This window comes from Hemicordylus capensis, chromosome 9, assembly GCF_027244095.1.
Source record: "Hemicordylus capensis ecotype Gifberg chromosome 9, rHemCap1.1.pri, whole genome shotgun sequence".
Classification (NCBI taxonomy): domain Eukaryota; kingdom Metazoa; phylum Chordata; class Lepidosauria; order Squamata; family Cordylidae; genus Hemicordylus; species Hemicordylus capensis.
Window position 1 is genome coordinate 6865214 of NC_069665.1, and position 23831 is coordinate 6889044.

At 46.0% G+C, this 23831-nt stretch overlaps 1 protein-coding gene and 1 long non-coding RNA gene across 2 annotated transcripts in view; one reads left to right on the forward strand and one right to left on the reverse strand.

Annotated features, from left to right (window-relative positions):
• NECAB2 (N-terminal EF-hand calcium binding protein 2) overlaps positions 1-23831 on the reverse strand; it is a 215989-nt gene that overhangs the window by 111680 nt on the left and 80478 nt on the right. The window lies entirely within an intron of this gene.
• On the forward strand, positions 5514-22682 carry LOC128334367 (uncharacterized). The gene is made up of 3 exons (XR_008311270.1): positions 5514-5702; positions 10803-11028; positions 21957-22682. It is a non-coding gene; the product is annotated as an uncharacterized LOC128334367 (long non-coding RNA).

Consider the following 23831-nt stretch of genomic DNA (forward strand, 5'->3'; position numbering starts at 1 on the left):
ATCTTGGGGACAGAATTAAGTAGGGGTGTGCATTTTGGAACTTTCTTGTTTCGATTTGAATCCGAATTGAAACATCCCCGTTTTGTTTTGTACCCAAATTTTCTGAATCCGAATCAGCCCTGTTTTGTAGCCAAATTTTCCGAATCCGAATCAATTAGGATTTTTAAAAAGGGTCCCAGGGCAAAAAGAGTGGGTGGTGGTGGTAGTGTCCAAATGGGTGGAAGCTACCACCCAAATTTCAAAGGAATTAGGCAAAGGGCTGATTTTTGTGTGTGGATTTTTTAAAGTTTACACATCTTTAAGAATTTTCCCATAGGGAATAATGGGGATTCCAGCAAATGTATCGCTTCAAATCAAGGGGAAAGGGATGACCCAGAGCAGAGTGTGGTGGGTAGTAGTGCCCAATGGGGACAAGGAAACTTCCAGAATTATTTCAAAGGAATTGGGCAAAGGACTGATCTTTTGTGATTTGATGAAGTTTACGTGTCTTTAAGATTTCTCCCATGGGGAATAATGGAGGTTTCAGCAGGCCCATAATTCCACTTGGGGGGCACTGAGGTTGCCCAGAGCGAGGGGTTGTGTAGTGCACATAGGGTGCCAACCACCCCCACCCCCACAACCCTGTGGGGTACTGGTTTTTGTTGTTTCTGAGGTGTTCACTGTAGATTCTCTGGTAGCATATGAGATTTTCAGTGAAAAACAAGAATCCACTCTCATATGCTACCAGAGAATCTACACTCAGAACACCACAGAAACAGCAGAACCCAGCACCCCATAGGTTAGCAACCCTTCCCCTGGCCAATGTGGGGTCAGTAAAGAGTGGGAAGAAGCAAAAGAGCCAGTGGGGAACAAGGAGGGAATTGTCAGCAGGTCAGCCCATGAGTTAGGTCACTGATCAGAAGTCTGGAAGGGTGGGAAATTCAAAGAGATGTCAAACACAAAATGGAGACTGACTCAGAGATCACCACAAAATGGAGGTCCGAAACAACAAAACGTTTTGTAGCCAAAACAGGGACGTTTTGTTTTGTATACAAAACTTTTGGATCTGGAAAATGGGTGTTTTGTTTTGTCTACAAAACACCCGAAACAGGCTGTTTTGGGTACAAAACATTTTGTATCCGAAACGTTCCGCACATCCCTAGAATTAAGTGCCTTTTTCTTCTTGCTTGGAGCACAGTATCAAAATATCCTGCTTGCTTCTCCCACCCTCCTTCCTTCCTCCATGTGAGTCGATGAGCTCCAAAGGCAGGTAATATGTTTTAGTAAATTGTTTGTTAGACCACATGAGGGAGAGCATTTCCCCTTCTGCTGGATTTGTTCTTCAGAAATTATTTCCCCTGTCTCCTCACTGCAGAGTCCTGGGGCATGAAATCCAGGAGTTTTACAAAAAATGCCATCAGAAGCAGAATACGGTTCAGCTCTTTCCCAGGGACTAGCTTCAGACTAAGCATCCAGGCGCATGAAATTGAAGCACTGCAGCTCTTTATAAAAGCAGCCCATGTATAAGCTCAGTGACCAGGAATATTATATGACAAGGTATGGGGGGGAGAGACTTGCTAGTGCAGGAGGAGAATCCCAGGGGCACAAACCTCAGATTTCTTTCAAGGCACTATAACATGATTGTGTCAGGCTGCTTTATGGACCATTAGTCCGTCTAACTTTGTACCACTTACTCTGACCTACGAGAGCTCTCCAGGGTCTTCGGCAGAGAGAGGTCTTTCCCGGTCTGCCTACCTGGGATCCATTTAAAACTGAAGGTGGCAGGAACTTCCTGAATGTTTTACCCTAGGGGTACCCTAGGAATATAGGAAGTTGCCTTCTATCACGTCAGACCACCGGTCCATCTATTGCTGACACTGACTGGCAGCAGCTCTCCAAGGTTTTGAAGAGTCTTTCCCAGGCCTACCTGGAGATGCTGCCAGGGATTGAACCCGGGACCTTATGCATGCAAACAGATGCTCTTCCACTGAGCTATGGCCCCTTCCCTTAAGGGAATATCTTACAGTAGACAATACTCACATATAGTCAATCGTCCATTCAAATGTAAACCAAGGCAAACCCTACTTAGCAAAGGAGACAATTCATGCTTGCTACCACAAGACCAACTTTCTACTCCAGGGTTTCTTAACCTTGGGCCCCAGATGATGATGATGATGATGATAATGATGATGATGATGATGATTTACATTTTATATCCCGCTCTTCCTCCAAGGAACCCAAAGCAGTGTACTACATACTTAGGTTTCTCCTCACAACAACCCTGTGAAGTAGGTTAGGCTGAGAGAGAAGTGACTGGCCCAGAGTCACCCAGCTAGCATCACGGCTGAATGGGGATTTGAACTCGGGCCTCCCTGGTCCTAATCCAACACTCTAACCACTATACCTGGGATGATGTTGTTGGACTAAAACTCCCATCATCCCCAGATATGGCCTTTGTGGTTGAAGATGATGAGCGTTGTAGTCCAACAACATCTGGGGGCCTAAGGTTAAGAAACCCTGTTCTACTCCATTGTGGGGATGATGGGCAGTATATAAATCTGCTAAATCAATCAATCTGGGGACCCAAGTATGATAACCCCTGTATTACCCAAATCAAAGCACATGGATGTGTCAAACTCTAGTTATCAAGCAAATGGCTTGGATATGAGATTAGAGCTTTTTTCAGTATTTTGGCATTTAACTGATATCAATCAGCCCAAATGAATGAAGTTGATATAACGTTTTCTAACATTTCTACGTCTTCTAAAAAATGCTGTCAAAGGTTGTTTGCTGCTGCAGGTCAGCTAACTGTAAGAACTTTGGATGTCCAGTGTGGACAGAGAGAATAACACCTTGCTGCCAGAAATTTGGAGAGGTTCTGCCCAACCAGAGAGTATTTGACAACAAACTTTGCACAGGAGTATTTCAAGAATTGTATGTGCAAGTCCTTTCCAGCTCTTCAAGACAGTGGGCAAGAATTCACTAATGGATGGCAAAGGCAGTTCCAGATATCCTCACTCTCCAAGGCTGGGTTCAGACATAGCATGGAATTGTGGGTCCAATGGGCCGCGGTTCCACACCCCTTCCCCATCCATATTTGGACATCGAGGAGAGGGACTTCTCTGCCTTCTGTGAGACTGCAGAGAGGCGGAGGGAGCTGGCTGTTCGGGCTTCCTTCGTGGCAGAAGGACAGCCCGCACCGCCAACCAGGCCAGAGTGAGGGAGGAGCTTATTCCCTCAACTCCCGTCTGATCAGGCCCAGACTACAGTTCCAGCGTTTGAACATAGCGCTGGCACCACAGAAATGCGGGTTTGTAGCAGCAAAACTCCATTCTGACCAAAGGTTCAGAGTGGAGTTTGTCAAGGGAAACTACAGGCTGATTTCCCCTGCAAATTCCATTTTCCAAAGTTTGGACGTTTGGGTTAGGAAACCAGAGGAGAAGGGAGTTCCGGTTTCCTATTTTGTCAGAACTCGGCACAAGAATTCAGATGATTTGGGAGATGTCTGATTTGCTGAGTCAATATGCTGGATACTTGAAGGGGGTAAATCAGTAGTATCTCTTCCTGGTCCAAAGGCCATTGGCCATTCAGAAATTCAATGCACCAGTCGACCCACACAGAGCATCTGTGCACTCTTTGGGGCCGGCTGTTCTCCCCTCCCTCCCGCCCCACTCTCTTGCCCTCCCTCCTCCTCCCGCCTAACTCTGTGGCCAGTCCCGCCGCTGCCTCAACTCTGCGGCCGGGCCCGCCACCACCTGGTCTCCATAGCCGGGCCAGGCCTGCCGCCGCCTCTGGCCTCCATGGCCAGGCCCACCGCCGTGGCAACCAATCCTCCTGGGTGCTCCTCAGCCAATCAGACGCCTCCGCCGCCCAGCCAATCAGCTGGGCACTGGGATGCACATTCTAAGACGCACCCAGGATAATTAATAATATAGATTCTATGGTCATTACACTGAGTCAGTCCATTGGTCCCTCTTACTCAATAGACTTGTCTCTCCACAGATGTGAAACTGCAATGCAGTCTGCAATAGTGCTCTACTCGCCTCACCAGAGAGCAACAGGCCTATTTTGAACAGTATTCAGCATTGAACAAGCGATTCGTATTTATGACTTAATAATGGCTCCTTGCAGCTTTCGTGTCTGATTGATTCCCCTGCATCTACACTCCAGCTCCAGGTGAGAATAGCAACATAAATCCCACACTGCTAACTAAAAGGCTGAGTCAGTGTCTTGTTCCTGTGATCTATTTTGCTCTTGCAGCCCAAGTAAGGCTCCTTTAGCATCCACAAAAGTTAAATAAATGATGACAAATGCGCTTGCTACATTGGGAAAGCAAAGCAATGGTTGGTTAATGCTCTCAAGTATCACACAATTTGTTTGTGTTTGGGATAAAGTTAACAATGAGTTTGTATAATCAAGCCTACCTCAGAGGCAAGATGCCTCCAAATACCAGTTGTAGGCGTGCAACAGCAGGAAAGAGGGCATGCCCTCACCTTTTGCCTGTGGGCTTCTCAGAGGCATCTGGTGGGCCACTGTGGGAAACAGGATGCTGGACTAAATAGTTCTTGACCCTGATCCAGCAGGGCTTTTCTTATGTTCTTAATTTAGGAAACCAAGGGCCAAATTTGAGGCATGTCAGTATTCAAAGCAGCAGCTGAAATAAATATAAATTTCAGTGACTCTCTCTAATGTCATATCTACATAAGGAACATAGGCAGCTGCCATATACTGTGTCAGACTATTGGTCTATCTAGCTCAGTATTGTCTTCACAGACTGGCAGCGGCTTCTCCAAGGTTGCAGGCAGGAATCTCTCTCAGCCCTATCTTGGAGATGCTGCCAGGGAGGGAACTTGGAAGGAACCTTCTGCTCTTCCCAGAGTGACTCCATCCCCTGAGGGGAAGATCTGACAGTGTTTACACTTCTAGTCTCCCATTCATATGCAACCAGGGCAGACCCTGCATAGCTAAGGGGACAAGCCATGCTTGCTACCATAAGACTTCTGCTCCCAGCAGAGGTGCACCTAAGCAATTTTGGAGCCTGGACCTAAAGGCCTTTAGAGCCCTCCCCACCCCGCCGCACTGCAGGTTAAGCGTCATCCCCCCCCCACACACACACACTTTGACACACACAGTATTTTTAACACATGGGTTCCTGAAGGCACAAACAGCAACTGAACTCAAGAATGTAAGACTATAGAACAGGTATATTCATGCAAATATGTATTAGCAGAAACATTTCAACATGCAACCTACCTAAACAAATTCCCACCCCACACATTTCTTTCCCCACTCCCCCCTCTGTCTCTAAAGCAGAGGTCACGCCCACAGGCGCGTAACAAGGATCGGGCAAGGGGAGACAGTTGTCTGGGGGCCCCACTGCCTGGAGGGGCCCCCCAGAGGCACCTCACGTGACTCCCCATTGCCCCCTGCCCAGCCCCAAGGCCCCTCAGCCACTTGCCCTGTTCGCCCTCCTCTCTCCTGCTTGTTCTCCTGGCCGGCAATGGAAGCAGCAGACAAGCTGCAAAGAGCTCCTTTTCTCCCACCTCTCAGCTGATCGGCGGGTGGGCGGTTGGGCTTCCACGGAGGCCTCGTGTAGGCCTCTGTGAAGCCTGAACTCCAGTAGGGCCCAAGCCAGCCAGGAAGGAGGAGGCAGCCAGAGTGGCCACCACTGCTCTCTGCAGCAGAAGACCCCTTGCTGCCCTGCCGAACCCAGCATTTGCCAGGTAGAGTGTGAACTCCTTTTTGTGGTTACCTTCCTTCCCCCCCCCCCCCGGATATATAGGCATCTGCTTGCCATAGGGCTTTGATATGGGGGGGAGGGACTGAGAAGTCTCTGAATATTTATTTTTAAACAGCTTGGAAAATTTGCTGGCTTAAAAAAAAACTATCTAAAAAGTCCTATAAGTGGCTTGTTTCATGGCAGAAAATTACAAAAACTTCTGGAAGAAACAGTATTATATTTATTTTATTCATTCATTTATAAATGCACTTATGTTCAAGTTGTTTTGCAACCCAGAAGGTCTGAGTGAGAACTGTGAAGCATGTGTGGTGCTTTTATTTTATTTTATTTTTCTTGTGTGTGAACTGCTCCCCAATAACTTGCAGGGACTTCAGGGTCAATCTGGCCAACATGTGAATGCAGCACCGCCATTCCAGAGGAGATGTGTGTTAAAGGGCTTTAAAAGCCTCTTGTGAAAAACCTCCTGGAATCAAACTTGACTGAATTTGTTCAGAATTCTGAGAAAACAAACATAGGCTCACCCTGCATGGTTGAAAGTCTCCTTTGCTAATCTGCAGCGAGGGGCCCATTTTAATCATTCATCTTTCTAGTGTGTTCTAGGCATTAAAAGTAAAACAAATGTATAGTACTCAATGTATATCACTATATATTGTGACATGTGCGTGTGTGTATTCAGTGAAATGTATTTCCAGGCAGCATACTTATTTTGGAATATCAGACTTAAATCCTTGGGGGCCTGGGGTGTGCGGAGGCCCTGGACTTTGAGGGGGGGCCCATTTTAAAATCTCGTCTCTGGGCCCACTCCAACCTTGCTACGCCCCTGCACGCCCGGTTGAGGTCACAGCCATGCTTAGCTGCCCAACTCAGTGCAGGCCAGCAGCACGGTGACCACACCCCCTGGGGCAGACTAAAGAGGATTTGGGTGCCCCCATGGGGTGCGGAGGCCCTAGACTTCTGCCTGGAGGTCTAGGTGGCAGAGCTCCTCTGGCCCCCAGTTTCATTAATAAAAGAGAAATTACAATACCCTTGTTACAGAACTCAACTTATAGTACTCAATTTCACCCAAAAACATTCACTGCAAGGGTGAGAAAAAAGGAAACTGCCTTATACTGAGCCAGACCATAGGTCCATCTAAGTCAGTACTGTCTTCACTAATTGGCAGCAGCTTTTCAAGGTTTCAGACAGGAATCTCTCCCAGCCCTACCTTAAGATGCCAGGGAATAAACCTGGGAAATGCTGCATTAAAGCATGCAGACGCTCTTCCACTGAGCTATGACCCCCATCCCCTAAGGGAAATATCTTACAGCACTCACATGCAGTTCACCCATCCACGTGCAAACCAAGGCAGACCCTGCTTAGCAAGCTTGCTATCAGACAACCAGCTCTCCTCCTTCAAATTCCTCATTTTGAACACAACAGTGTGGTTAAATATAGTGATGGGGTGGAATATGAACGTCCCTGTTTGGAAATCAAGGGCTCATTATGAGCGAAAGTTTGGGCTGGTCTTGTAATCAGTTTGCAGCTATCACCCAGCCCTCTTTTCCCTTGATGAGGTTGATTGATCAGCAGCAGGGAGGGGTTGCTTGGGACAAAAAAATCTTTGTAGACATCATCTTTAAGACTTTGATGCTCTGAAGTAAATATGCTCAAGAGCATCGTTTCCTGCTGGGATTCATGGCATTTCTTATGGCTCCTAGTCCAGTTTATTTAAGCAGGAGGCATGGGAAAATACAGTTCCCATGCACCCCAGCAGGAGAAGATACTGCCTGCTGCTGATTTCGTTATCCACTTTCACGTGGATAAATTTGCTTGTGGCCTGAGGAAAAGCTCTTCCCAACTTCCCCCCTGAATTTTCTTCAACTTTTTCCTGAGAATTGTCCAAGAAGCTTGCCCATCACTAGAACTTCAGTACTATCAATGGAATGTATATAACTGTGTATCATTACAGCTTTTCTGGCCTGCCCTCTGAAGAAAAAGGAGGGGAGAGGCCTTATTTTCTGCACAGACCACCACCAATTAAGGCAGGCCTGCACAATATAAGGGCTGAGGGCTGGATCCAGCCTGCAGGGACTTTTTTGCTGGCCCCAGGGCTGGCCCAAAGTATTGTGGTGCTTGAAGTGAAGTGCAAAATGCCACCTTGCCCCATGGACCTGGTGGGGGTCAGCCCCCTTTCAAAACTGACCTTTGAAGGCGTTGAAAGTGTATGGGGGACAAGGAAGAGGAGAGGTTGCAAGGGGCCTCCTCTTCCCTCCGCATGCTGTGGGTAACTAATACTTGCTTTCATTAATATTTTTAATAATTAATTTTAATGTAATCATTAATGTGCTGAAAATTTACCTCAGCCCCTGCCTACCAAGTCATTGTTGGTTCCAGCCCAGCAGGGTATTTGACTTATGCACCCCTGAATTAAGGAAGGCATGAAATTGTCAGGAAATCTAGGACCAACAAATGGAAGTACTTTTTCACACAACACATAATCAGCTTGTGGAATTCTCTGCCACAAGATGTGTTGACAGCCAACAGCCTGGATGGCTTTAAGAGGGGTTTGGATAACTTCAGGGAGGAGAGGTCTATCATTGGCTATTAGGTGGAGGGCTATAGGGCACCTCCAGCCTCAAAGACAGGATGCCTCTGAGCACCAGTTGCAGAGGAGTAACAGCAGGAGAGAGGGCATGCCCTCAACTCCTGCCTGTGGCTTCCAGCAGCATCTGGTGGGCCACTGTGCGAAACAGGATGCTGAACTAGATGGGCCTTGGGCCTGATCCAGCAGGGCTGTTCTTATGTTATGTGGTGGATTAAACAGTCTTCTCAATGTGACTGGAAAAACTGATGGACAGAGAATGGACTATGTCAAAGGGTTGCAATAGAGGCCATAGTCCAGGGCTGTACAACTTTGCCCCTCTTGCAGATGTTGGACTACAACTCCCATAATCTCTGTTGGCCATTGTGGCTGGGGACGATGGGGGTTGCAGTCCAACAGCAGCTGGTGGGTTAGGCGTTGGAGTTGTCTAGCCCTGCCCTAGTCCTTTCACCTTTGGATAAGCCTTTATGTGAAAATTACAGAAGAAATTAGTGCAATATCACCAAACACAATGGTAAGTCCAAGTCACACCTGACTTCTCTATCCTCTCTACTGAAGCTATTTTAGGAATTTGATCTTTAAAAAAAAAGTTTGGTTAAACTTTGTTTCAGTTGTAGAAGTTACACAAAATAAAATTTTGACTGGAGAAGTTTCTGAACATGATGATAAAGCAAGAACAAGGTAGAAAAAATATTACTGGTCCATAGAGTTATTTTAGACTTCTAGAGCAAAGTCTCTATTACTGGAACAAGTTCTTATTATAAAATGTTTCTGATGTTAATTATACAAGAACAAAATTACTGACTCTTTTTAGTAAGACTGTAAATTGTTTGATAGAGTAGAATTTAGAAAGAGAGTTGCCCAGTGAGGGTAATTGGCTGATGAATCACAACTAATTGAATGATGGCATTTGAAGTATAACGTAAGATGCAGGAAACAATAATTAGCAAAGGCAAATTGATTATTAAATGAATCAAAGCTGAGGAAGGTTTTCAGTTAACTTGTTAAATTGACTTTGATCCAAGCTGAACTAAATAAGGTTGAAGAGGAAAATTGTTAATACTAGCAGTAAAGAAAGGATTTCTGCGATCTTTGTTCAAAATGATTAGTCCAGAGAAAGTTGTTTTCTTCCTTCAAGTCCTGTAAGATCTGCAGCACTATCCTGCACATGGTAACTTAGGCAGGAATCCCGTTGTGTTCAGTGATGCTCACTCTTAGAAAAGGATGCTGAGGTTTGCTGCCCCAGAATCCTAGTCAGCAGGATTCCCAACTTTGGGTCCTCAGATCTTGCGGGACTACAGCTCCAATCACCCCTAGGCAAGCATGCATGCACTCCAGCCATGCAGCAAGCCTGCTACTTCTTATTGGATCCTCAAAATAAACCCCTACTCCTTAGAAGAAAGGTTCCAACCTTGGGTACCCAAGCGTTGTTAGACTACAACTCCCATCATCCCTAGCCACAACAGCTCAGCTAGAGTTAGAATCAGAGTCAGAGCATCAAGGAACAAATGGTTGCACTCTCTACATGGAGTAATCTTTGGAGGCCAATTTTCATTTCCATTCCTCTGAGAAATCAATAAAAATTTATAGTAGATTTATGTGTTTTTAAAACTTTTTGAAAGCTAATTTGGCTGCTGCAGGCCTGATGGTCAGGACAATTAAAACATAGCACACTTGAGAGCTGAAAGTATTGCAATGCTGTCATCACCCATTTTTCATCTCTGGGGTGTAGAAGACTGTATCGAAGATCACAATGAGCATCCATCCCCCACAGGGGCATAGCAAGACCCCCAGGGGCCCAGGAACAAAATCTTTATGGGGGGCCCCTATTGTGTGCGCAAAGTGTGCATGCAACCACAAGCCATGCACCCTGCATCTGACATCAGATGCAAGAAGCAGGGCAACAAACATCTCGCACCTGCCGCTGCTTCCCTTGCACCACCGCTCATGCCCTGCCGCCCCTTCTTACTTTTGCCCCCGGGATGGTGGCGGGTGCTGTGGCTGGGCCACGCCTCTCCGCACGGCCTGTGTGCCCCCCCCCTCACTGGCTGGCCAAACTGTGCACCTGCGCAGTTCGACTATGGATGTCGCATGCCTGCAGGCGTGCAGTGTGGCTGGCCAGCAAGCGAGAGAGGCATGCAGGTGGGCCAGAGAGGCCCAGCCCAGCCCAGCTACAGTGCCCACTGCTGCCACTGCACAGGAGCAAAGATAAGAAGAAGGGGCAAGGGCATCAGGGCAAGGACGGTGGCGTGGCATGGCAGGGGTGGTGGGGTGTTCTGGAAGGGGCCCCCTGACCCTCTGGGCCCAAGGACACTTGTCCCTGCTTGTCCAATGGATGCTACGCCCATGATCCCCCCCACCCCAAATGGTACTGAGCACCCCAGCTGCCTCATGTGCGTGAGGAGGATGCAAGAGCTCTAAGTGAGAAGACCCTGGACCTCCTTCGTACAGAAGTCAGATTATCTGTTTCCACTCCACACACATCCCCATTTATTTCTGCAGATCCAAGAAGATCAGTGTGAGGCAGCCAACGCAGCTGTTCCCATTTTCTTTCAACTGACGCCTCTTTTTCAAGTCACTTCCAATTGCCTATCGCTCGCTGTGCATTTGGGAAAGAGAATTTTAAATATTATCTGAAGCCACCTCGAGCGAAGAAATGATTCTGGAATGTGTCAGATCTGCTGCTTACAAATTAAACAGCTGAATAGCTTGGAGCTTCGTTGCCAAGGTACTGTATTTTGTGCACAACAAGTGTCTGTCAACAATTTTCATTTAGAACACCAAAATATACCAGGGGGCAGGAGGCGGGGGGAGGGGAGACCTTGCAGAACCTGAGACAGTGAAAGGTTTCCTTGAACAGTTTTATTTTTAGGCTGATAACAGATAAAGAAGATATCTGTAGGATAAATATATGGCACCAGAGGATGTTGCTACAGGCAATAACTCTGGGGGAAGTACAAGAAAGTCAATGCTGAATCTCTGCTTTTAATACATTTCCCACTATTTTGGTTGCAAACTTATTTTCCTTTATTTGCTAACACCGTGCTCAGTATTACAATGGGGGCAAGGGCTGGAAGGAGGAGGGTTGGCATACTGCAGAACATAAACAGAGGCCAGTCCGATCAGGTGCAAGGTTCATCTAGCCCCAAATCCCTGGTTCCCACCACAGTCAGCCAGATGCTTCTGGAAAGCCTATTTGAAGTATGAAGGCAAAAGCCCTTTCTCATCCCCTCTCCAAGCTACTGGCATTCAAAGATAGACTGTTTCTGTATCTGGAGGCTCCATTCTGCAATCATGGCAAACCACTGTTGCTAGATACAGCCTTGGTGAATTTGACTTAATGCCCTTTTGAAACCATCTAAGCTAGTGGCCATTACCACATTTTCTGGCAATAAACTGATGTGTCTTTTGGGGGAGAAAAGACAGCTCTCTGGGCAGGTTAAAGGACTAGGACTGCTTAGCTTCACCAGTTAAACACTGGCCTGTGACTTCATATCCTTTCTCTAATAGGCTCTTCCACCTCATGTTGACCCTCTGCAACAAGCCCATTAACATGCTGGAAGGATTAAAAAACAAACCAAAACCCTGAAGCTCTTCTCACAAACTGTGAGAAGAGCTTCTTCCGGGTCTGCAGGGAGAGCAGGCTTAGCCCGCTCTCCCCACAGATGAGCAGCTGCTCATAGCTGGGGGGCTGGATTGGCCGCCCACACAACTGCCAGCTCTGTCACAGAGCTGGTGGGGGCTGTGGGGATCGGGGGCTGCACAGCCCCTGGAAGTTCCAGGAGAGACCCCCGAGAGACTGGAGAGACCCCCAAGCCTGGGAGGCTCCTGGAGAGACCCCCTGAGCCCGGGAGTCTGCTTGCAGCCTCCCGGCCAGCGGTCTACTCATGTGTCACTGCACACCGCGGCAACACACAAGCAACAAAATGCGGTGTTAACGGAGCGCTCCGAATCTTTTAATTTAAGGGGAGGGTGCTGTAGGCGGGCTAGCCGCCTTGGGAGCACCCAAGTGGACTTTCCGTGGATTGTGGGAATATTCTCTCTGTGTTTTAGGTGGCCTTGATGACTGCTTGTTTGTATTGCAATTTCATTGCATTGTTTTAAATTATGGCCAAATTCAGAAGTAATAGGAGACCAGAGGTCCTTTCACCAAGCTGCACATCTGAATTGAGGAAACCAGAGTTAAAGGCGAAAAGGGACCTGCAATTTACCTCGCCAAACTCCACTCTGAATCTTCGGTCAGAGTGGAGTTTCGCCGCCCTTAACTCCAGTTCTGCGGCGCCTGTGTTGCATCCAAAGGCTGGCACCGCAGTTTTGGCCCCATGGAACCAGAGTTGAGGGAGGAAGCTCCTCTCTCACCCCGGCCCAATTGGCTGTGCAGGCTGTCCTTCTGTGAAGAAGGAAGCTCACACAGGCATCTCCCCCTGACACTCTGCAGTCTCGCTGACTGAAGAGAAGCGGCTCTCCTGAATGTATGACTGTGGACGGGAGAACAGGGGAAAGGGGGCACAGAACCGCGGGTCCACTGGAACTGTGGTTCTGCATTACGTCTGAAGGTGACCTATGTGTAACCTGCCTTCAGAAATCTTTGGACTGAATGGCGGCGCAGAAGTGTTATCAATCAGTCTGATCTGCTTGCATTGCATTAGGATGCTGACAGGTGATAACGTGCATCTATCAAGTTCCAAGGGAAATTGGGAAGTAGGCAAGCCAGCAACTTTCCCAGGGCAGGAGAGTCACAGCATTAATGCAGAATTGTTCCAGAGCTGCTTTCACCAGTACCTAAAGATAAGCCCTGTGCACATCACCAACAAAATTTAGCCCTGAAGGATGCTCTGCCTTGAGCCAGCTGCTGAGGCCCAGATGAAAGAGCATCATGATGGTTTCTGCAGCTCCTTTCTGCTGTGCAATTAACCTACTTTCGTTCCTTTACGAACACTGTTTCTTCTGAAAGCTTTGCTAGCTAGCATATTAGGCAAAGCAAACATAAGAACAGCCCTACTGGATCAGGCCCAAGGCCTATCTAGTTCATCATCCCATTTCACACAGTGGCCCATCAGATGCTTCTGGGAAGCCCACAGGCAGGAGCTGAGGGCTCGCTCTTTCCCCTGCTTTTGCTCCCCTGCAACTGTATTTAGAGGCATCGTGCCTCTTATGCTGGAGGTGGCCTATAGCTCTCAGACTAGTAGCCATCGCTAGACTTGTCCTCCATGAATTTATCTAAGCCCTTCTTAAAACCATCTAGGCTGGTGGCTGTCACATCTTGTGGCTGAGAATGCCATAAGTTAATTATGTGTTGTGTGAAAAAGTACTTCCTTTTTTTTGGTAGGGATGTACACAAAACCGGAGAAGCCAGTTTGGCTAGAATCCAAGGAGGATTCGAGCCAGACCGGCCTGATCCAGTTCTGTGAACACTCGAACCGAGCCTGGTTCGGGTTTGAACCGAGCCGGTTCTATAGGCTCAGAAATCTTCTGGTAAAGGGAATATGGTAAAGATGGGGTGGGGATTTAAAAAAAATACCTTTAAAGTTCTGCCACCAGTGGTGGCTCCAGCAGCTATGGGGGATGGGGGGGGCGGCTTCTCCCCATCCCTGGCAGCCTCCCGCTGGGCTGGTTTGGGCCCAGTTTGGGCATCTGCACAGGTCAATAAACTTGCCTCTGCCATGCATGGAGGCCATTTTATTGACCTCCATGCCTGCACAGAGGCCCGAACCAGCCCTGACTAAACGGGGAATTTGGTGGGGGTGGCAGATGTTGCTGCCCCTGCAGCCCCCAGAGGCAGCACTTTAAAGGTAATTTTTTAACCCACTCCCACTCCATCTATGTTTAAGGAAGCCCTCCTGCTCCCCCCTTTACTGGCAAAGGGGGATCGTTACCAGATTCCCCTTTACCAGTAGATTTCTGAGCCGGCTCAGCTCGACCCGTACCTGGTTCAACTTGAACTGGGGCCAAACCGGGTCCAGTTCAGTTCTAATTGAGCCCTTCAAGCCAAGCCGGCTCACACGCCCCTATTTTGCTGGTCCTAAATTTCTTGGCAATCAGTTTCATGGGATGACCCTGGTGCTAGTGCTATGTGAGAGGGAGAAAAATTGCTCGCTTGCTCTCCACACCATGCTTAATTTTATAGACCTCTGTCATGTCACCCCCTCAGTCATCTTTTTTTTTTTTGAAAGTTAAAAAGCCCCAAGTGGTGTAGCCTTGCCTTGTAAGGAAGGTGCTCTAGGCCTCTGATCATCTTGGTTGCCCTCTTCTGCACCTTTTCCAGTCCTAAATGTCTGTCTTAAGATATGGTGACCAAAACTGTATGCAGTACTCCAAATGTGGCCACACCATAGATTTGTATAAGGGCATCATAATATTATCGTTTTAATGTTCAATCCCCTTCTTAATGATCCTTAGCATGGAATTGGCCTTTTAAAAAAAACCAAAAAAACACTTCTGCTGCACATTGAGTTGACACTTTCAACGAGCTGTCGACCATGACCACTAGGTCTCTCTCCTGATCAGTCACCGACTGCTCAGATCCCATCACCTTATATCTGGAGTGGGTGCTTTGTTTTGTTTTTTGCCCCAAAATGCATTACTTTACACTTGCACTGATCAACATCTGCTATTTTGTTGCCCACCCCCCTAGTTTGGAGCAATTCCTAACCATTTCAGGGACCGATTGCCTTTTTCTCCTAACCAGAACTTGAGAAATGAAGGCATGGAGAACTCATTTGACTCTGCTGTGGGGTGTTTCTCAGTCCGCATCGCCCAACTTGCATCACCTCTTCCTCAACCAACCCCCTTCAGTGCCACATACACACTCACAACTTTAGGTGGCGACCTGAGGACCTCCCAAGCTGAAAGCAGCCCACCTGTGATTATGCAAGAAAGCTCCCATTGGCTAATGAAGGATGCTAAGTAAAGTCAGGAACAAGACGCGTCTGTCAGTTCTGCAGATCCCATTGGCTGCTGGGCAGGTTCTAGGGGTCAGCAGCAGCCCAGGTGATCCCACCAATGGCCTCCACACAGTGACTGACCTCTGCAGCCCATGAAGCCACCCTGGGGGAACAGGTAAGGGGAGCTGAACTCTTTTCCTTCTTCAGTCTTCCCCTGCAACCCTCTGGTGCAGAAGGCCATTTCCCCCTCTAACTGGGCTCCAACATGAGACATAAAGCACACCAAGGACTGCTTTCAAATATATTTTTTGGTTTAAAAATTATTATTTTTTAACAAAGACAATTATTATAGTTTCAAACAAACAATTGTTTTTAACCCTTTTACAATAATTCTGATCTGCTCTAAAAAGAATAGTAATAATAGCAATAAATTGCCCAAAGCCATACAGAAAGGTCCTAGACTTTGTTACTTAGTACCAGTCTCTGCGTCGGGGGAGGAAAGTCATTTCTGAAGCAACCTCATGTAGATAAAGCTGGTTCTCAAGAGGATTTCACGCTTCTCTGAGGATTGACCTTGATATGTTTCTCAAGGTGCATTTCTTTACAAGCCACTGGCTGCTTAGAAAGAATTCATCGTGGCTCTAATTTGTACATTAAAATGCTCCTTTCAGTACTGCTTCCCCAGATTTACTGTCTAGGAAATGGATAGGCAATCTCTCTCTCTCTCCCTCTCTCTCTCTCTCACACACACACCCTTTATTTCTATTTTCAATGGGGGAGATTTGGGCACATGTTGAACTCTCTCAGTGAAATGATTAGGGCTTAAATGTGTTCAGCTCTGGCTGCATTTTGCCCTCTCGTTCATATATCACTTTTCCTAAATTGTCAGCTTTAGTTTCAAATTGGCATTGTGAGCTATAGTAGTGTAGTAACACCGTAGTAACATTGACTGAGGTTTCTCAGTCTCATACTTGGGGAATATGTTTTACCTAAGCCGTAGGCTGCATAATTATTCAACTTTGAAACTTCAGCATGTGCACATTACTGCTGGCTCTGTGCAGAGGTGGCTGTTCCCAGCACTCACATCTGTGCAGGATGATGCCACGTACAGCACCGCAAAGCTACAGCTTAGGGGGTCACATTAGGAAGGGCCTTAAAGAGCTGCCTTAAAGCCAACCTTAAAGAGCCGCTCCCCCCACCCCCATGGTTCCATGCATACCACTAGCCAGGAGTTGAAATCAACTTGATGGCACACTTTACCTAGTACTTCTAGTAATGAAGTTATGTCCTATCAAGCTGCCAGCCTTAGGAAACTCAGCCAACTAATATTTTCCTATTCATCACAATCTTCCAATACATTATAGCATTTTTAGGCATTCTTTGGGAATGGATAAGACATATTATATCTACACTCTCTGGGTGAAGTCCCATTATTTTTTACCTCTGGAGACAATCGCATACTTTAAAAGGTAACGCAATTAAAGCCATCCTAAGCCTAGCTGAGAGTTAGTTAATAGGAAACACTAGCACGTTAATGCCTTTTTCTGGATTCATTTTATTGAACTTGTCTGCCCCCATCTCCAAAGCTTTGTTTCAATGAGCAGATCTCCCACGGTCTGGCTGCTTTGTTTAACCAAGACAGGATGAGATTTCTTTTCTGGACTGAACTTCTCTGGCCGAACACCATGTTTTTGCCTTTTTCTCATGAGAATTCATGCTCCCTGGTCTGCAAGGCGATTCAATTCCTCTTTGCTTCTGACAGAATGAAATGCAGCCTAGGCTAAGTAGCCCAAACAGAGAAATTGAAACGGGGACATCAGAGATTTGAAGAAACCTACCCAGAACTCTTACATGTCTTCTAGATGCTCATTTTGATTCCTTTCAGAGTTTTGAGATGCTTGCCCTTGGGGAGAACCCTCAAATTTGCTTTTATTGATTGATTAAGTGCCGTCAAGTTGGTGTCAACTCTTAGCGACCACATAGATTCTCTCCAGGATTATCTGTCTTCAAACTGGCCTTTGAGATCTCTCAGTGGTGCATTCATTGCTGTTGTAATCAAGTCCATCCACCTGGCTGCCCTCTTTCCTTCAACTTTCCCCAGCAGTATGGACTTCTCAAGGGAGCTGAGTTTTCACACTATGTGTGAGATAGTTTGAGCTTGATTATTTGTGCCTCAAGTGAAAATTCTGGATTGATTTGTTCTATGATGCATGTGTTTGTTTTTCTGGCTGTCCATGGTATCCTCAAAAGTCTTCTCCAGCACCAAAGTTCAAAAACGTCAATACTTCTTCTATCCTGCTTCAAAGTCCAGCTTTCGCATCCATAGAGTGTCATGGGAAAAACCATTGTCCAAACAATTCTAATCTTTATATGTATAGACATGTCACTGCATCTAAATATCCTTTCCAAGGCCTCCTTTGCAACCCTACCAAGTGCTAGTCTGCGGCGTATTTCTTGACTGCTGGATCCTTGACTGTTGATGGTCAATCCTAAAAGGCAGAAGCTATCCACCACTTCAGTGTCTTCATTATCATTGAGGCTGGTTGCTGAACCCATTGTCATTAGTTTAGTCTTCTTGACATTTAGTCACAGTCCCATTTCTTCCCTGTGCTCCTTGACTTCCATTGCTAGAGCCTGCAGATCATTCACATTCTCAGCTATCAGAGTGGTGTCATCAGCGTAGCGCGCGTTATTGATGTTTCTTCCTCCAACTTTGAAACCATGCTCATCTTCTTCCAATGCAGCTTCTCTCAGTATATGTCCAGCATATAAGTTGAATAAATAAGGAGAAAGTATACAGCCTTGTCTTACTCCTTTGCCGATCTGGTACCAGTACCAGTACGTTTCACCATGTTCTGCCTGGACTGTGGCTTCCTGTCCTGTGTTTAGGTTTCTCATAAGAACAATGAGATGTTCTGGGATGCCCATTTCCCTAAGGATTTGACTATTTCCTCAAAATGTGGTGCCAATCCTCAGGTCATGCTACGTATGGGACGGGGTTGTCTGGGTTCGGATGAAACTGTAAGGAAACCGTGGGTCCCTCCAACTCCAGTCCCTCATTATGTGCAAATGCAGCCAGTGACTCCACCCCCAAGCCAGTACACAGACACATTCAAGTGCCCCATAAAAAGAACTGAGACAACATCCATGGAAAAATCCCAACAGTGGCTACAGAAGAAGAAGGGTCCAGGTCTTGTGAAGAGGACAAGTAAAAAGCTGAAGATTGGTTTTTTGTCAGCTGGAGAACAGTGTGTTTGCTGTTGGGTTTTATTACAAGATCGATAGGAGCTGAATTATTGTTATGTTCAATCCTGAGTTAGCTGGAATTCTAATTTATAGCTCTGATTGGCTGGGGGGGGGGAACAAATAGGTAGGCAATTCCTTCCCTGCTCAAGTCAGGAAACGAGCTTGTGAGCCTCCTTAGAAACTAGGCTCCTGATATAGTATTTTTATTTTTTTACCTGCCAGAAGTATATTTTTACTACCTTTTAAAAAACTTATATTAAAACAAATTTACAATGCTAAGCAATATTGATCCAAGCACAAACAGCAAAACATAATATGACAAACCCTGATTCATCAATCCATCCACACTCTAATATTGTCTGGGGTAGGAAAACAACTATAATTTCCCCAATTAATGTAAAGAATCAAATAATTTTTGGATGTCACTTCTGTATTGACATCAGAAAACACATTTACTAATGTCAGCTGGGGGAATAATCTTATTTATGGTTTTTAATCCTGCACATCTCTGTGAATACCTCTGTTGAAAAGGATGAGACCCTAGGACAGGTCCACCAAAGATGAAAGTAGTTTCCCTTCATCCCACAACCATTCCAGCAGAGCTGAGAGCAGGTTTTGGGGATGTATGCTATTTATACTGGGGCCAGGTACCATCTATGGAAAACTTTGATAAAGTGATGTAGTATTATTATTAATATTTATATAAGCCTTTGGAAGAAAAAGAGTTCTCAAAGTGGTTTTCTAGCAAAAAAAGAATGAGAAAACAGTTCCCTGCCTCAAAGGATCTCACAGTCTAAACATACACACATACACTCACACAGAAACACACACCTCACCACCACCAGAAACAGCCAGTGGGAGAAATGTTAAGCTGGGATGAACAAGGGCCATTTTTATCCCCTTGCTAAGTATAAGAGAGAGTTGCCATTTTTAAAGGTGCCTCTTTGCCCAGTTAGTAGGGCTGTGTTGCCCAGGAAGAACTGGCGTGAGTTGGTAATGGACTGAACATAAAGAGCAAAGGAGAGGGAGGAATGAAAGATAAAGTGCTTAAAATAAATTAAGCACTTCAAAGAGAATTAAAAATAAAAAAGTACATCCTTGTCTGCAAGGTCAAAATTTTAAGTATGGATGAGAAAGAGGGGAAAAGAGAGGGCAGAAGGGGGAAAGGGAGACTAGAACATGTGAGATAATGCACAACTTATAAAGCATGACTCAGCAAGAGTGGACGGTCATTCTAATAAGAAGGTGGACACTTTTTTTTCCTTTTCAAAAAGCAGGAAAATCTTAATGGAGGCAAGTTGTTTAAAATAGGAAAGAAAAAAGATGTGGCAGAAAGAAGTCCAGGCATGGGGAAAGAATGTATGCCACCATCAATGTGGTGTGGAAGATCCTCAACAGGGTTGAAGCTAGAAAACTCTTACCTCCAGTTAGATTTCATAGCAGATTTTTAAGGCTGTGCATCAAACAAAACTGAATGCAGTTCTAAGTTCCAACGCACAGTGGGTTGGGTACATCAAATCGACCCAGCACATTGGATTGGTTGGATGCATTGGTGGGGGGTGGGGCCTTATCTGACAGGTGATCAGCGGGCTACCCCTTTTGACAAAGTTCCTCATCAACGAATCCTGAGGAAACTTAGCGGTCATGGGATAAGGGGACAAGTACATGTGTGGATTGCTAACTGATTGGAAGACAGGAAACAGAGGGAAGGTATAAATGGAGAGTTTTCACAATGGAGGGAAGTAAGAAGTGGGGTCCCCCAGGCATCTGTACGGGGACCAGTGCTTTTTAATTTATCCATAAATGATCTAGAAGCAGGGGTAAGCAGCCAGGTGGCCAAATTTGCAGATGATACCAAACTCTTGGTAGTGAAATCCATAACTGATTGTGAAGAGCTCCAGAAGGATCTCTCCAAACTGGGTGAGTGGGCGACAAAGTGGCAAATGCGGTTCAATGTTGGCAAGTGTAAAGTGATGCACATTGGGACGAAGAATCCCAACCAAGTATACGCTGATGGGATCTGAGCTGTCGGTGACTGACCAGGAGAGGGATCTTGGGGTTGTGGTAGACAGCTCGTTGAAAGTGTCAGCTCAATGTGCAGCAGCTGTAAAAAAGGTCAATTCCATGCTAGGGATCATTAGGAAAGGGATTGAAAATAAAACTGCTAATATTATAATGCCCTTATACAAAACTATGGTGCGGCCACACCTGGAGTACTGTGTACAGTTCTGGTCACCACATCTAAAAAAGGACACTGTAGAACTGGAAAAGGTGCAGGAGAGGGCAACCAAGATGATCAAGGGCCTAGAGCACCTTTCTTATAAGGCTAGGCTACAGTACCTGGGGCTTTTTAGTTTAGAAAAAAGACGACTGAGGGGAAACATTATAGAGGTCTAAAATCATGCATGGTGTGGAGAAAGTGGAGAGAGAGAAATTCTTCTCTCTCTCCCATAACACTAGAACCAGGGGTCATCCCATGAAATTGATTGCCAGGATATCTAGGACCAGCAAACGGAAGTACTTTTTCACACAATGCATAATCCACTTGTGGAATTCTCTGCCACAAGATATGGTGACAGCCAACAACCTGGATGAATTTAAGAGGGGTTTGGATAACTTCATGGAGGAGAGGTCTATCATCGGCTACTAGTTGGAGGGCTATAGGGCACCTCCAGCCTTAAAGACAGGATGCCTCTGAGGACCAGTTGCAGGGGAGTAACAGCAGGAGAGAGGGCATGCCCTCAACTCCTGCCTGTGGCTTCCAGCAGCATCTGGTGGGCCACTGTGTGAAACGGGATGCTGGACTAGATGGGCCTTGGGCCTGATCCAGAAGGGCTGTTCTTATGTACCCCTCTACCCTGGAACTGGAAAACTGATAGATAGTCTTTATTTTGGCCTTGGACCAGCACAACATCGGAACAGACAAAAAACAGTTCAATCTACATCTACAAAATAAAAGTCTCTGTAAAGTTACTTAGAGTAATAAATGGAAGACGCTAAAAGTTAAAACTATGGAGATAAAACTACATATAAAGGTTAGTCAAAACTAATGTCAGAGTGACACTGATTACAAAGGTAGCGAGACAGCAAAATTATATGATTAATACAGAGCGGTGTTAAATCTCATAGAATATTAGTTCTTAATGAGCTCTGATCGAATTTTGCTAGCTATGAGGCAAAACCTAGCCACATTATAAGACCTAGAGGTCATTCACACAATTGAAAACTGTTCTACCTGGGTTTGAGAACTGTGTGTACTCCCAATTTTTGTTTGTGTGGAAGCAAGGTTAGAGGAAAACCTAGGTAGAAGTGATTGTGTGGAAGCAAGGTAGGAGAAAAAGCTACCCAGGTTTTCCTCTAACCTTGCTTCCACACAATCACTTCTACCCAGATTTTCCTCTAACCTTGCTTCCACACAATCAAAAATTGAGAGTACACACAGTTCCCAAACCTGGGTAGAACACAGTTTTCGATTGTGTGAATGACCTCCTAGAGTCATTCTGATCTGATTCTGATTTATTCCTAGATAAAAGGAATCAGTACAGCCTGGATATGGACTAATATCTAAGGAGATAAGCTTATGCCGGATATCGCGACAATAGTGACAGTAGAAGAGAATGTGAGCCGTCATTTCAATCTCACCAGAGCCACAGGGGCAAGTAAACTCTCCACATGGAATTCTTTGGTATCTCCCTTCCAACACAGCTGTACACAAGGCATTGCTTCGGGCCAATGTCAGGGCTCTGCAGTACTAACTGGGGAACTGCTACCTTCTGGGCAGCAGCAGAAGAGCTTTCAAATACTGCTCCCCCCGCTCCGGGAATCACCCAACATGGCACAGAGAAGGGGAGCAACATCATGATGCTGTGTCCTTTCCATTGCTCAGGGATGGATAAGGGTGGATATTGGTTGCCGTTGCTTTATATGTTTGGGGCGCTAGGACCCGTGAAAGGGCCTTCTCAGTTGCTGCCCCACTTCTCTGGAATTCCCTTCCCCTGCAGATTCGTTTAGCTCCTTCCTTGTTGATTTTTAAATCTTTATTGAAGACTTTTCTCTTTCTCCAGGCTTTTACCCTGCAGTTTATCTATTTGGTTCTTTCTTTCTTTCAGTTACTTTAGTTTTCTTTAGAATGTAATTTTAATGCTGTCTTGTTTTGCATGTTTTTGTACACCGCCCAGAGTCTTCGGAGTGGGCAGTATATCAAATGTTCCAAATAAATAAATAAATAAGTGGATGGGACAGTAAACAAACACTGAGAATATCAACTGCTGCTGATTCCCCCCTAAGTATTAATTCTGAGCTCATCAAGAGCCGAAACATTCAGCAGCATAGGCAGAGGGGACTTCATTCAGCTCGCGGAAAGGTGGAGAAGATCCTCCTGAGTTCAGTCCCTGCCTTCCCAGGTCAGACTGGGAAAGCCGTGTCTGAAACCCTGGAGAGCTGCTGATAGTCAGTGTAGACAATACTGAGCTAAATAGACCAGTCGTTTCACAATACGACAACTACATTCCTAAATGACAAAGTGCCAGTATTTGGTACCAAAAAGTCCCTGTGAGTTCCCCAGTGCTCATGCAAGGATCCTTGGTTATATTCACTTTCCTGTTCTGCTTTTGCTGGATTGAATTTAATGCTTAAAATCTGGCATCTTGTTCAGACAGACTGCAATTCCTCTTTCAGTAACCTTATTCAGCTGAGCTGCACAGCAATGTAAAAATCCAGCTGGCTTTATTGATAGTCAAGGTGGACACAGGCTGAAGTTCTGTTTATGTTGGGCAGAGAATCAAATATTTACCTGAAGCAAGAAAAGGGGTGTGTGGGGTGGGGGGAGAAGATGCAGAATGATATAAATAAGCAGTTCAGGTAAGGATTAATCTGCTTACTTTCTGTGTGGCCACCATCCTGGGGTGCATGACATCATCTCAAACCATAGGAACATAGAAATATAGGAAGCTGTCATATACTGAGTCTCAGACCATAGATCCATCCAGCTCAGTATTGTCTACACAGACTGGCAGTGGCTTCTCCAAGGTTGCAGGCAGGAGACTCTCTCAGCCCTATCTTGGAGATGCTGCCAGAGAGGGAACTTGGAATCTTCTGCTCTTCCAAGAGTAGCTCCATCACCTAAGGGATCTTCCAGTGCTCACATTTCTAGTCTCCCATTCATATGCAACCAGGGTGGACCCTGCTTAGCTAAGGGGACAAGTCATGCTTGCTTCCACAAGACCAGCTCTCCTCTACATGCCATTCAGGTGTCCTAATGTGGCATGACATCTGTACCAAATTTGGTGCAATTCAGTGCAGGCATTGCAAAGTTGTTAGGGACCCATAGACAGACAGACAGACACACACACACACACACACAGAGCGCAAGACGATCTAATAAGGGTACCTTCCATGTGGA